The 14,940-nt window shown below is 48.2% G+C and overlaps 1 protein-coding gene across 4 annotated transcripts in view; it reads right to left on the bottom strand.

Annotated features, from left to right (window-relative positions):
* The window catches only part of LOC149371046 (DNA damage-regulated autophagy modulator protein 1-like), a 98,761-nt gene that overhangs the window by 54,496 nt on the left and 29,325 nt on the right, over window positions 1-14,940 (bottom strand). For all 4 annotated transcript variants that reach the window (XM_089564460.1, XM_089564469.1, XM_089564451.1 and 1 more), the window contains exon 2: window positions 7,376-7,509. The gene's annotated coding sequence lies outside the window, so the exon portion shown is untranslated. The remainder of the gene's footprint in view (window positions 1-7,375; window positions 7,510-14,940) is intronic.

Genomic DNA, 14,940 nt, shown 5'->3' with positions numbered 1-14,940 from the left:
GAAAAGCTGTAAAAAATGAAATCAAAACCCACTCTTTTCTTCCAGAAGCAAACGTCCTCATCTTCTGCTCTGGCTCCCGAGCCTTCGGTTTGACGTTATACTGAAAGCTTTCACTCAAGGCACTCCATTGGTGCGTCGTTCTGGCTGACGGGCGAAGGGTGGGCGTAGCCGGTTCGTCGCGTCGTCTGCTCGTTGCGCGCGCGCTTTCCGCAGCGCCTTCCGTTTTCACACACGCCTACAATCCCGCATGGAGGAGAAAAAAAAAACTGAAGGAGCGTCCGGTCACAGCCTTGAAGCCTAGTCATAAAAAGTAAAAATATAGCAATACGGAGAGAGTCGTTTCCATGTCGTCAAGATCACCAGATTCCACTTGACGGTGACGACACATCCCCGAGGTGGTGGTGGTGAAAACTTTTATATTGTAAAAAAGAGTTTGGGAGCCACAGAGTGGCCCCGCTACATGGTCGGCGTCCCTAGTCCGGGACACCGCACGACGAGGCCCCGTCTCTCGCCCGTTTCACCAGAGCCCTTTGGGACTCAAGCGAGGAGCAGTTGAGGAGGGCAGTCTCCCATGCCTCTCTGGAAGGGGTAGGGGAAGGGGGAAGGTGGCGATTTTGAGTACATGCCCACACCATGTGGAAGATATCACAGGTCTCCCCACAGTGTGGGCATCGCCCATCCGTGTTAGGATCGTAATGTTTTATTATTGCAGGACAGAGTAGAGTACCTGTCTGCAGGCGCCTTAAAGTTCGCTCCTCCGTCTTACTCAGCCCTTTTGCAGGGGCCGGGAAAAGGCGGTGGTTGTCGCTATAATGTGTTAATATTTCCCTGAATCGCAGCAGCGGCTGGTTAGTCTCCGAGCCAGAAGAGCTGGGATGAGGAGCCCGGTGAGTAAGCGCTCGGGCAGCCGCGTCAGCGGCCTCATTACCTCGTAAGCCCTGGTGGCCAGGAGCCCAAATGATTCGTTTGGGTGTTGGATCAGTGGCAGTCCGTCGTAGAATACAAGCAGCTAAGGGGGAGATCTCCCCTGCCAAGTGGCACTATTTTCCGTTATGAAAACGCAGGAAGCAAATTGCACAGACAGACACTCTACGGACTTTGCATGTGGATCATTTTCTCACTTTTTTTTGCTTTCTTCAAGCACCATCGGATTAAAGAAAAATAATTAGAACACAGACTAAATATATCGCTAAAATGTTAAGAATTACATATTGTCCAAGTTTTTCACGATCCAGTATGGGCAGACCGGAAAGAACAATGTAAATAAAACATTTAGGGACTCGTAAGAAGTAAGCTTTTGACACTTACTCATAATTTAGCGGCTGGAGATAGCGGTGAAGTCCTTTGTATAACACGCGCAGCGCGCGCGACTTGAACGTTCGTTTTAGATATGCGCTGCAACCAGGTGGATGCAATGAAAACAAAACCAGAAAGGTCTCTTTTGCTATCCTCGAGGTAGCTCGAGAAGAACGAAATTAATGAACGCAGTGGTGATAGGCTCACAGTTCAAAACATAGCGACGGAAAAAGAGGGGCATATGTAGCCCATTGTCCCACATAGAGTTCCACAATGCCGAGAACTGTTTTCAAGAGGACACCCGAACGTCCCCAAATTTTGCACAGTTTGGTAATTGCCTGCTATTCGCGGTGTAATTGATTTTGCTATCGCCGTGTTTGTAGTCACAAGCCACATTAGTGCACTAAACAGCTATGCGGTAAGGAATTACGTCCCTGCGTATGCAACCAGGAAGCAAGCAACCCAGCAACAAATATGCCTTACTCGATGCCTGGTATGGAATACAAAGTGATCACAGCGATCTAAAGATGGTTGCCCTTTGCAAGCAGACACGAGCACAGTGTCTAGAAATGGTCTGTGTTCTCGAGAGATATAATAATAAACCCCCCAAAATTTAAGGGCGAGTTGAAGATTGAGGCTTCTTACGAATGCATACCACGATGAAAAAACGAGTAGAATGCAAGGTTTAGTAGATGTACTACCTAGGTCTGGCTTGGCTCCAGCTTGGACGGAGCGAGTATGGATCTCTGAAGAAGTGCACACCGTGAACGGAAACCGGCGTGTCACCACCGATGCGAATCGAGAATTTGGTGCAGGTCGCCGTTCGTAACGTCTTATTATGCATGATATTCTGCAATACTTCGCGGTTTTAGTAATGTATGTGCCGAAATATTTCACCAGCCGTCCTGCAACAGCGACGTATGAATGTCTGGGGTGCCCTGCAGAGAAAATTTGGTGCTGCAGATTTTTTTTGTATGTGCTATAACATAATTATTTTGAAGGCTGCATGTTGAAGGCGGTGTACTGAGCCGACAGGGCTAAGACTCTTCCCACAGCTCCGACCGCAGTGGAAGAAAGAGAAGTGATTCGACGGCGGTACAAGGCCCGGCCATAAGCGTCACTTTTACGCGTGGCGCGGCCGCAAGGGGCAGCACCAGTACGAGAGGCCTCTGTTCTCCCTCTTTTTGCTGGCGCTTCTACTTTCTACAGGCGCTTTATTTCGGTGCATATACAAGGTGTTTCACGTAACTTGAACCAAGGATTTAAAAAAAAGCGGTAAACCGCAGCCCGCTGAAACCAACGATACATTGTTTGCCTCATGTGGCACTCCTCAGAACATTTTTTATGGCGCTTGAGTAGTTAATTAACTAAGATGAATTATGCAAATTTTCAAATATTCATTTTAGGGCCAAGACCGTTACGTTAGGTTGTAGAGCAGGTTTAGAAACAACCGATCCAGTTTATTGTAGCGTCGTATCTCATACGGGGTCCTTTTTTCCGGCACCTAAAGAAAACCCGCGAAATATGAAAAATGCCAAGTGACTACGCTCGTGCGCTACCAAATTGCAGCGCTGTCAACGGCGTTTTGAGCAAACCGAGCGTGCCCGCTGACCGTGGCGAAGTGAACGGCCGCCGCTCTTAGCAGCGGGCTTGACAGTGCGTCAGCACTTTCCGCAGCGTTGCGGCGGCCGTTCACTTCGCCACGGTCAGCGGGCACGCTCGGTTTGCTCAAAACGCCGTTGACAGCGCTGCAATTTGGTAGCGCACGAGCGTAGTCACGTGGCATTTTTTCATATTTCGCGGGCGTTCTTTAGATTCCGGAAAAAAGGATCCTGTAGGAAATACGATGCTACAATAAACTGGATCGGTTGTTTCTAAACCTGCTCTGCAATCTAACGTAACGGTCTTAGCCCTAAACTGAATATTTGAAAATTTGCGTAATTAATCTTAGTTAATTAACGAATTAAGCGCAATAAAAATATTCTGAGGAGCTCCACATGGTGGCGAACAATGTATCTTGCGAGTATGCTTTTTCAGGCTATTTGGTGCCTAAGCATTCTGGGTTTTTTTGCGCAAAAGACACGACACAAAAGAAACGAGGTAGACAGGACAGAAACGAGGTCCTGTCTACCTCGTTTCTTTTGTGTCGTGTCTTTTGCGCAAAAAAACCCAGAATGCAGAAAACAATGTATCGCTGGTTTCAGCGGGCTGCGGTTTGCCGCTTTTTTTAAAATCCTTGGTTGAAGTTACGTGAAACACCCTGTATAACGTCCGCCAGCTCGAAACAACTTTCCGTGGTTCGAGTGATGTCCCTTCATATCTGTGGCCAAATTCCGGGCTATGACTCTACTCGGGGTCGCATGAGCGCGACCGCTTAATTGACGGCGTGACAGTTGACTTCTCAGCGCATATCTGGGTTCGAATGTAACCTTAAAGCTTAGGAGAAACGCGTACTGTAATACCATGTAATGAAAGCGCTTAAGTGAGCTCTGTGTAGCATTCATTCAGAAGGGGTACGTGAGAACTAGATAATCCTACACAGCTGCTAACGTGTGCAAGCTGTGCTGCACTCCAGCTGTCCCGTATCGCGTGGTGCGGCGCAAGTTAAAGGGTGTTATAATCGGTTTCTTAATTGTTTACGCAATGTAGTTAATTACATTTGCGCAACCTCTGAACTTCTGAATTACATTGAACAAACTCTGCAGTCAGTAGTTCCTATTTTTTACACTAAGAAAACAGGGTGCGTTGTTGGGCAAGTTGGTTGATATTGCATTAGAAAAATGTGATGCGCATATGGACCAATCACAAGAAAGATGAAAAATATTTCCGCCAGCTTGCAATGAGCCACAAAAACAGCGCACTTTCGCAGTGCGCATGCATATTCTTCTACGCACTAATGAACATCACTACTGCATTTGCACTAACAAGAACGGAGGCCCGAAGACGCGTCGTCCAAAATGCAAGAAGAGATACCGAAGAAGGCCCCCACTGGGCTCTAGCGCGAAGCATTTTTCATACTTCCAAACGCCACTGGTGCAGTCACCGGTGTTAGCGCGGTGATTATGCTTGAAGCCACAGCAGAGAAACATACTGAGACACCGGAACATATTGACGAACGTCGCTGGCGTGAAGGTAATGGAGAACTCGAGTGCAAGGACATCAAAACGTTGCCACAGATCCACTTCGCCGCCCGAAGCCGACGACATGGAGGGAAAAAAAATGAAAAAAAAAAAATCTCAGGAAGGAGCGTAACGTGACGCGGCCAGCCTTCGCAAGCAAAGACGTTCCTGCCGCGGTTTTTCGCTCTTCGAGTAAGTCCCTAAGGTTTTGGTGTCGGTATGTTTTAGTGAGTGCGTCTGCGAGCATATGGTCAACAGTGTGGTCTGCAGTCAGTACGGTCAAAGTACGGTCAACAGGCAGTTTGCCGCGCTTATGCGCGAATGCGTGCGCGCAGCGGTGATAGATATCACCGCACGCTATCAAATGGTGTGATCACGGGGGGACCGACTCCCTCCTTTTTACTTTTTATGACTAGGCTTCAAGGTTATCGCCTGGCGTTACCTCCATTTTTTTTTCCTCCGTGGCCGACGACCACACCAACGCATATCGCCGCCGTACCGGCGGCGCGCAGGGATTGGTAGGAATACCCAGGTGATCCAGAGCGCCCCAACCGCGCTGAGAAAAAAGTCGGAGCGCTTGAACACGCTCTGAAAGAGAGGCCAGTGCTCGTAAAGAGCCAGTCGAATGCAGTCAGAGCGTCCGATTTCGACCAGCCGAACGTGCGGTCGCCTTTCAGGCGTTCTAGAGCGATCGAAAGTGATCAGAAAAAGACGGAATAAGTGGCCGCTCTTTCGTCACAGTGCGCGACCGCCCAATCGGAGCCCCTCTCTTTCTTCAGATGTGGCTCGCATGAAGTATTGGGAATGCTCGTGGTATAGAGCCATGCAATGACTGCTCATTCTGGCGACGTTCTAGCGACGTTAATTTCCAACTGCCATTGTTCGCACCAGGCAGCTAGCTAGCTCATTAAGGTCTGGCTGTAAAGGAACTCTATCCGTTCTTGGTCGTGTCGTTCTTTCACCCTGTGGCAGCACTAGCTATGCTTTCAAAGAATGCATCCCAAGGCTCATTTATGTCTATGTGTATACGACGGCTGCACCCTAATGCTTTGCACTTTTGTATCTACGACACCACAGGTTGCACCGTATCGTTCGTCGCGCCTATCATTCTAGTAGGGACCGTGTTTTGCCGTCAGACTGCAGCAGCATGAGTCGGAGGCATTCATTTTGTATTTTCCAGCGAATTTTCGTTTTCTGCATGCCCGCAGCCGAGCGGACAGCTCGGATAGCGACCGGCAAGGGCAGCGCTGAACATCTTGCTTCTTTGCTTCTTACGGAAGGAACGCGTGAGCTCTTTGGGGATTCGCCGGTGTCTTGTGGCCCTGTGGTGAGCTGGCAGCGTGTCCAAGAACCGTCGTTTACTGGGTAGAAGGTTGTAAAGCAGATCGCACGTCAAACGTGAATGGGAGCACCTTTGGACGGCCGCCGACTGCGATAACAGCCGTCAACATCGCGCGCGAGGAAGCCAGGGCTGGCAGTGGAAGATTGTTCTTGGGAATGCTGATATGTTCCTTCCGCAAGAACCATGTTGTCAAGCGCTGCCCTTGCAGGTAGCTATTACATGCACGGAAGGAAGTACAGAAGAAGGCTTGCTGACAATCACAAAATTTTTCCTTGCGACTTGTGCTGCCGTCTAGCTGTTGAACACAAGCCCCTCTGCTAATGATAGGCGCTACGAACAATACGGCAAACCACACACTGCGGCAGATACAAAAGCACAGATCAGTTTGGTAAGGCCCTCGAAACAGAATCATCTGCAAATAGACTTAGAGTGGAAGCAAAGTTATAACTAATGTCAGTATTATATATTGGGAAAAGGATGGGGCCGAGCAATCTGCCATGAGGCACCCCATATTTTACGTGAGCCAACGAGGAAATAATGTAATCTGTGCAAACAGTTCAATAAAGATCAGTTCGAAAATATGTAATCTACTGAAGAACATACGTGTTGATATTTAGGTCATTATATTTAAATGATACACATTTATGCGGTACTTTATCAAACCATTTCAAAATTCAGTGATAATGCAATCAACTGGCAAATGCAGCATGAACTACTAAATGAACGTCAGTCATCTGTTCGAGTAATCATGTTTCACCACAACTACCGTAGTGGAAACCATGCTGGTTAAGCGAAACGTAGTTCTGTTGAAATTAAGTACTTCATAATTGTTGATGATATATTAAGTTCTAGGAGCTTGCAAGGTATACTTGTGGGCGAAATCGGCCTACAAATAAAAAACCTGTAAAACAAACGTTCTTTTTTAATGCACACTTTTCATCCGATCCATAAAGTTATCACGCGTTATTTTTTAGCGCATTTTAGCAAGAGCGCCCACATGTGGACAGCCGATGCTAGCCCTACACTGCATACTCTGCTTCGGCTTCGATAGAATGCTGCACCCATTTCGAAAATGCTGGGCTGTTGGTTTTAAACTTTATATTTAATTGTATGCAGTGGGCTGCGTAAGCTCAATGCTTTCATTTCTCATTAATGAAATGAAGTACTCAACAATTATGAAGTACTTAATTTCAACAGAACTACGTTTCGCTTAACCAGCATGGTTTCCACTACGGTAGTTCGCAGCTGAAAGCTTCGCAGCTAGTAAATGTTGGCAGAGTCGAACTCTGGACTGCACAGTAAAGAAATACCCACAAACTGTAACAGCAGCACTTTGCGAGTCAATCCGGCGATATGTTCAAGCGCACCTTCTTCCTTACCTTTTTTCTGTGCTCACGCACAAAGATGGCTGCGCAGGCGGTCGAAACTAAGCTGACCAATGCTTGTGCCTTCTGCACTGTTTAAAGTGCTTGAGACAGGAAAGTGAAGCTTTCAAGGAAGACTGTCATTCTTAACGCGGTACACTTTCTCACGCAGGTGTGTCAGCTGTGGCTGGGCACACAGACACGGTGCGTTTACCCAGCGCGGCAGATGCGAAGTATGCACAGGTATCGCTTACCTGCAGGCGCGTGCGATGATGTATAGGTGCCGGGGCGAGTCATCTGCGAGCGACTTCCCTCTGCACGCTGTGTTGGCTCAGCCGGTCACCCTGAGAGGTGGCGCATGACGTCAGAGCTCTCGTCCTTGAGCAGCCTACGCGACAGAGATGAGATTATGGATTGAATGTATTTGCCATTAGCTCTGCTACTTTTGATTTGTCTTTTCTCTCCTGGAGGCTCTGTGCTATTAACGACAGGCAAAGATAGAGGAAAGCGGGGATATTCTCTCTCCTGATCACTGCCTTATCGAGTGTACCCAAACACCGTTTATAGTTCTTCGGTGGTCTGATATTGTCTTGCATCCAAAATATAAGCAAAAAGGCCACTATCATGGAGGACATTGTCTGAGAAGCATTCGGGGTTTCGCTTTGCAAAAAAAAAAAAAGGCAAACCCTTGAAACCCTCATTCGACATTAGCAAATAAACCAGAAACCCAGCTTGGTGCGCTGGCTCATAGGTTCGCTGTTAAGTGCAAGCTTGCATCGTTTGCAAGATGCCACGTCCATTTCTGACGGTATCAGAATTATCTAAGCCCACGCAGATGCACTACAACGACAGTCAAGAAGACCGAAATGTGTTCGAGCAAAACCGTGAGCTTCCATTTCGACAAGGGCGGTAGCCGTGGTCGATGGTGGGCTGCTTACACGTAAGGGCACCTGCTAAGCTTACCCTTCACCGATAATTCCCCTTCCCTTCAGCCTGATATCTTTCCGGACCTCAACATCCTAGCCACCTTCTTTCAGCGCATTTTGATTTAGGCCTTATATCAACGAATTATCACATCAGAACCGCTGCAGTTAATCTGTGACGCCGATAGCACCCTGGTTGCATGGACGCCGGAGTAACCCTTCTATGGACGAGAGTTATCTGCCTACACTGCATTAATTTCGTCCCGAGTCAAAACCGTTGGTGTGTGGGAATTGACGCTCTCCATTTTACTATTTTTTTTTACTTTTTATGACTAGGATTCAAGGCTGTCGCCGGACGGTCCCTCCTCAGTTTTTTTTTTCTTCATGCGGGCTTGTAGGCATGTGCCAAAGCGGAAGGCGCTGACTAGCAGACGACGCGACGCCCCGGCTACGCCCACCCTTCTCCCGTCAGTCAGAACGACGCACCAATGGAATGCCTTTAGCGAAAGCTTTCCGTATGACGTCAAACGAGCCAGAGTAGAGGACGAGGACGTTTGCTTGTGGAAGAAAAGAACGAGCGAGCTTTGCTTTGAATTTTCACAGCTTTTCGGGGCGCGCATGGCTCTAGTATTTTGCAGAGGTTATCTTCGATGCCTCATCTATGCAGTGGGCTTGTTTTTCTGAAATGTCCTGACCCTGGTCAGTTGCCCTTTAAGGGTATGACGGGAAAGCGCTTCTGGTTATTTCCTTTTTTCCTTCATTAGCGCATAATTATAAATTGCGCGTGCTAATTAGCATACATTAATCGGCATACTAGGCCACGTGATACATTACCAAACATACACGGTCTCCCTTTAACCAAATCGAGCAAACATGCCTCACAGGACTAGTTTATGGCCGAGGGGCAGCGTGTTTGGTTCGCAACCCAGACGTCGTGAGTCCGATCTGAAGAAGTTCTCCTGATTTACTTTTCAGAGTAATTAAATTACTTTACACCCTTACACATTACAACAGTGAAATTTGAGCAGTGCTATAACCTCATAAGCTCAATTTAACTTCTGTTTTGATATTTTTTTGTTCCACAGATCAGTGTGTGAAGTCATGACTATCTAGACCAATCCTGAACTAGTTGCGACAAATATCATGGCTTTTTCTCCGAACATCCTCTCTAAAGCTTTCGCGTTAAAATCCCCCCAAAAAAATTATCAGGGACACCTAATCGCATTCCATTTTGGCAGTGCGATAGCATTAGAAGGTATTGATGCCTTTACATCGAGTTTTATGTCATTCTTTCATAGTTGTCTTTGCGGATCCCTACACGTCTGTCTACACACAACCGAACTTCTCTTCAGGCCATTTAGGTGGTATTTATTTATTTTCCCGAAGGTGTCCAGAGGTGGCGACACGGATTCAATAAAGATACATCGATGCCTATAGTTGGCATTTCCGGTATGGTGACGTCACTTCTGGTTCTGGGAGTTATGTGACTGACGACTCATTTTCGCTCACCACAGATCTGGGTTATGGAAGCACACGCTGCGAATGGTTTCATAGTCGCATGTAGGAACTATTTTCGACAGTGGCATGAGAAATTCGACACATCCCGTGCGGTTCATAAGCAGATTGAGGCTGGACACACAAAGAAGAATCCAAAAATGCTGCAGCCATACGCTAATTCCGCACACCATCAGATATACTGCTTTGTTCACCGGCTCATCGAGGACGTCTACATAGATGCTGTTTAGGGGCTATCACTTAACATTTATTCCCTGCAGAAACTACCACATAATGCAGTTATCTACATCGGCGTGTCATTTTCACCGGTTGCTATCTATAATCTATTTGACATCCACACGTACCAGACGGCAAGTGGCAACAGGTCTGTCAAGCACTTCAGCTAATTGTTAACAAGCAGTATGATATCTCGAATAAACAGCGCGAACGAAGGCGAGCACAAAAGACAAGAAAATAGACGACACAGCGCTGATGACAAGAAAATGGACGACACAGCGCTGAAGACAAGAAAATGGACGACACAGCGCTGTACCCGGTAGGAACGCCCGAAGAACAAGAAATAAGTTGCGTTAACACGTTTTGGCGGGCTAGTTGGTTAAGCATCTTACCCGGTAGGAACGCCCGAAGAACAAGAAATAAGTTGTGTTAAGATGCTTAACCAACTAGCCCGCCAAAACGTGTTAACGCAGTATGATATGTTAACTTCCCGTTAGGAAACCATGCATTGTTTTGCTAAGTTACGCCTTCACTTGAAGGCATGAAATGTGAAGGCCAAACAGGGACATTTCTGCCATTGGTTGCCGCTGTTTGTACGCACTACTTATAAGGCCCAAGGCATGATATGATATGTGAGGTTTAGCATGTCGAAGCTACACATGTTCTGTTTGGTTTGGTTTATGGGGTTTAACGTCCCAAAGCGACTAAGGCTATGAGAGACGCCGTAGTGGAGGGCTCCGGAAGTTTCGACCACCTGGGGTTCTTTAACGTGCACTGACATCGCACAGTACACGGGCCTCTAGAATTTCTCCTCCAAAGAAATTCCAGCCGCCGCGGCCGGGATCGAACTCGCGTCTTTCGGGTCAGCAGCCGAGCACCATAACCACTGAGCCACCGCGGCGGCCACACATGTTCTGTGAGGGACACCGTAGTGGAGGGCTCCAGAATAATTTCGGCGAAATCGGGCTCCTTAGCGAGCACTGATATCGGACAGCACATGGGAGTTTTGTTTCGTTTCACCTCCAACGAAATTCCGTGTACAGGATTCAATCCCACGTCCTTGTACTCAGCAGCAGAACGCCATAGAAACTAAGCCGCCGCGGTGGGCACATAAGGCCATAAGCAAGAGAGTAGGGGAAAAAAAGTAATGCGTTGCAAAAGAAGGCTTGACCAGTATGGAGCCCATACTGCTTTGAAATTATAATAAAAGTCACCAATCTTGAAAAAAAAAAAAACAGCCTATCAGAAATAAACGAGAGGTATGTTATCAAGATGGGCCGATAATTGCGGTCTGCTGTATGTTTTGAACGCACAGCCGCCAACACCTACTAAAACAGCGAAATTAAGGTACTGTGCGAGACCTGGCAATACATCTTGTACGAGCAAGCTCAGAGAATGCAGTTGCGCTTGTGTTTAGACTTTGTGTACCAGCATGTGAGGCAATTTGCATGAAGGTTCTTCCTCGACTTGAATTCGTAATTTAAAGCCTTCAAACGAAGACACAACACAGAAAGAGCACATGCTGACGGGACCGACGCCAAGACCTGCCGTCTAGCGTCGGTTCCGCGTGTGTGCGCTTTTTTTTGGCCCAGGTCTTCTTTAAGCGCAAGAAATTACGAATTCAAGAGACCAGTTTCAACTAACCCCAATTTCCGCTCCAATATTTTCTTGCTTCTGCCAGCACATCCTAGCCACAACAAAGTGGAAGCGTCAGGTGGTTGCGGAACACTCAACATGACGAGCCTTCGCACACTCGTGCCAATGCCTCGCTCAGGTAATCCCGGAAGGTGCAGCAGACTGATGGAAGCCACGTGCCGCGATGTCAAGCCCGGATAGGATCGGGAAAGAGACGCACGTGCGCGCCACTTCCCCGAGATGGTTTCCGTCTCTCTCAGTAGCCAGCGCTTTAATGTCCTCACCCTCTCTCGCCTTCGCCTGCTATTCGCGTCTTGCCACGAAGAACAAGGAAACCAATCAATCGCGCCTTGTTACGTCTAGATGCAAACACAAATAGTTTAAAAAAACGTACGCTGAAACACAAAAATTGAAAATTGTTTTTTTCTGTGAAACGGAAATGGAGCAGTAATTGTCTCACATCTCGATGGGCAGCTTAACCGCGCATTAAGGGAAGGTGGGAGTGAAAGAAGAAAGAGAGAAAGAGGTGCCGTAGTGGAGGTCTCCGGAGCAATTTCGACCAGCTGGGGATCTTTAACGCGCACTGACATCGCACAGCACACGGAGGCCTTTGCGTTTCGCCTTCATTGAAATGCGGCCGCCGCGGCCGGGTTTGAACCCGACCGGGTTTGAACCCAAAAGACGGAAAGGGAACGACACTTGTTCCTTTTGCGCTATTTTTTCATCATGAACGTTATCCAACTCTCCAAACTTTCGGCTTTGCTTTGCTTTTATATTGGTTTGGATGTTTGTAGTGCCGGTTTCGCACTTGATGTTTCCTATTGCCTGTGCTGTTTGTATGCAAACCTGGATGTGTTTACAGAAGCCGCGTTTTCTTACAACTTTGGGTCATTTGAGACTGATGAACAGGACGGTACAATTTTGCCTTTTAAAGAATTATTTGCATTGTATCCCTACTACTGACCGAAGAATTATGCCTGAGTTCTGTTCGTTGCTGCAAAAATTTGTACAAGGGGCCAAGGCCTCGTCAGGCCCTTAGGGTTTAGCCTTGGCCTCACACTATCTGAGGAACAAATAAAGAAAAAAAAAACGGGAACGCCGACTCAGCAGCCGAGCGCTCTAACCACGAGCCGCACTACTAAGCAAGACGAGGCGCGAATAGACGCCATCATCTGCAAGGCAACTAAGCGAGCCCTGGATCTCCCGGTGGCTACCTCTAATGCCAAACTCAAGGCATTGGGGGTGCTAAACTCCTACCAGGAGCTGCGGGAGGCCCACCTCGTGAACCAATACACGTGGCTCATGCAGACGGCCCCTGGGCGCCGCCTGCTAAACCGCTTACACATCCAACACGACCGCACTCCAGAGGAGGCGGAGCGTATCCCAGTACTGTGGCGCCATATGCTCTGGGTCTCCCCGCTCCCCCGTAACATGGACACCGACATGCACGTAAACAGGCGTCAAGCGCCGGCTCGGGCTCTTGAGAGACAACACGGCTCCCGACCCGGTGTATATTATGTAGACGTAGCAGGGCCATCGCCCACGGGATTTTACACGGCCGCTGTCGTTCACCAGGAAATGCACGTTGATGGACTCTCTTTTCGAGCCCCGAATTCAATGCGAGCCGAGGAAGTAGCGATAGCGCTTGCTGCCGCCCACGCCAATTCGAGAATCATCATTACGGACTCCCGAAAAGCATGTGATCATTACTTGGCAGGGGAGATCTCCCCCTTAGCTGCTTGTATTCTAAGACGGACTGCCACTAATCCAACACCCAAAAGAATCATTTGGGCTCCTGGCCACCATGGCTTACGAGATAATGAGGCCGCTGACGCGGCTGCCCGAGCGCTTACTCACCGGGATCCTCATCCCAGCTCTTCTGGCTCGGAGACTAACCAGCCGCTGCTGCGATTCAGGGAAATTATAACGCATTATAGCGACATCCACCGCCTTTTCCCGGCCCCTGCAAAGGGGCTGAGTAAGACGGAGGAGCGAACTTTAAGGCGCCCGCAGACAGGTACTCTACTCTGTCCTGGGGCGCTATGCCGGAAGGTCCGAGTTTGGCGCTCGCCCGAGTTTCATCCGAGTTTGCGATGACGGCAGTCAGTGAACGAAGATAGCGCGGAACGTGCGCAGGCAGCGGACAATAAAATGTAGAGATAAAGCCACGTAAAGGCGATACAAGCGCACCCTGCGCGCCTGTTTCACACTTCAAACACAATACACTGCGCAATACCAGGCCGCAGCGCTACCTGAAGTTATCAGCGCCATATCAGCAATCGCGAAATCGTGACTTCTCTGCTATCTATCTGCACACTCGCCGCCAGCTGTTTGACACGCCTTTTCGGGCGCGTCAAAGGCGTGTCTTCTCTTTTAGGCTCTATCTGTCTCTCCATTTCCGAAGACGAACAGTGCGCACTAGGTGCACTCTTGTATCAACCCTTTCTCTTCTCTCGAATACGTTAAAAGGCAACAGATAATATTATGAACATTTTGTTCATTTCCAAATGTATTTTAAAATCTGAATCCAATGAAGCGTTGTTGAAAAGCATAGCTTTAGGAAATTAACAAAGATTTGACACTTTCTGCCGCTAGAGGCGATAGTGAGGTCATTGCTTGCAGCGTGGCTTGCATACGAACTAGAGCGGCAGCCCAACGTGTCGAAAACGAGAGAGCTCCTGCGCTGACACGCCGCCGGTAGCGCTGCCTTCGACTGGAAAGACTGGGCAACTACTACACGCTGAATCTGTCTTATTTTTCGGCCATTGCGATAATATATTTTATTGTGTCGTATATCAAAATATAACAGTCATGCATCTTCTGGCTTGCATTATAAACAAAAGCAAAAAACTGAACTTCACTGCCCCCCCGCGTCACTGCTGCTCTCTGCAGTGACCTCAGGTGGAGCTCTCCGCTGCTACGGCCGCTGCCGCACCCCGCTATGGCCAACCATTGCTTTTAGTACGCTCTTGGCAAATCTCAGCGGTAGAAATTGGCCGTGAGGGCGGCTGTGATGCGGTGTGAGAAAAAAAAATTGCTGTTTGGCTGTATTCAGTGATTCATTACGTATGCCTGTTGCGTGTGACGCCTCTTTGGTGCACTGCGGATGCGAAGAGCATGCTACCCAGCGACACAACTCATCCTATGTCATCAGACGCTGACTAAAAGCTGTGAAGGGGGTGGCGCGCGTATCTGCGTAGTATTTGTTAACGTCGTGCAGTTCAAGGTTTTGCGGACTGATTTGGTCACTAACGTCGATCGCCGTTGTATACCGCAGGGACATCGCATTAATATCATTCGGGCAGGTGAGGGATCCTGTTTGTAATAATGGAATTGGTGTTATAACAGAGAAAGGTGTTACGGTTGTGAAGTACGCAGTGCTTGCGTGCCGGAAATTACAAACACTTTATTGCACTGGGTCTGGAGCAGCGATCGTTTGTCGATCCCAGATGTGTTTGACACATTGATGCTGAGCTTTATCACCGATGAAACGACGGCCAAGCCAAACACCTGTGATGCGATGTTGTTGG

This window comes from Amblyomma mixtum, chromosome 1, assembly GCF_055824585.1.
Source record: "Amblyomma mixtum isolate Tamu chromosome 1, ASM5582458v1, whole genome shotgun sequence".
Lineage (NCBI taxonomy): Eukaryota > Metazoa > Arthropoda > Arachnida > Ixodida > Ixodidae > Amblyomma > Amblyomma mixtum.
The sequence above is the reverse complement of the archived record's forward strand: the minus strand, read 5'-3'. Positions and strand labels throughout refer to the sequence as shown.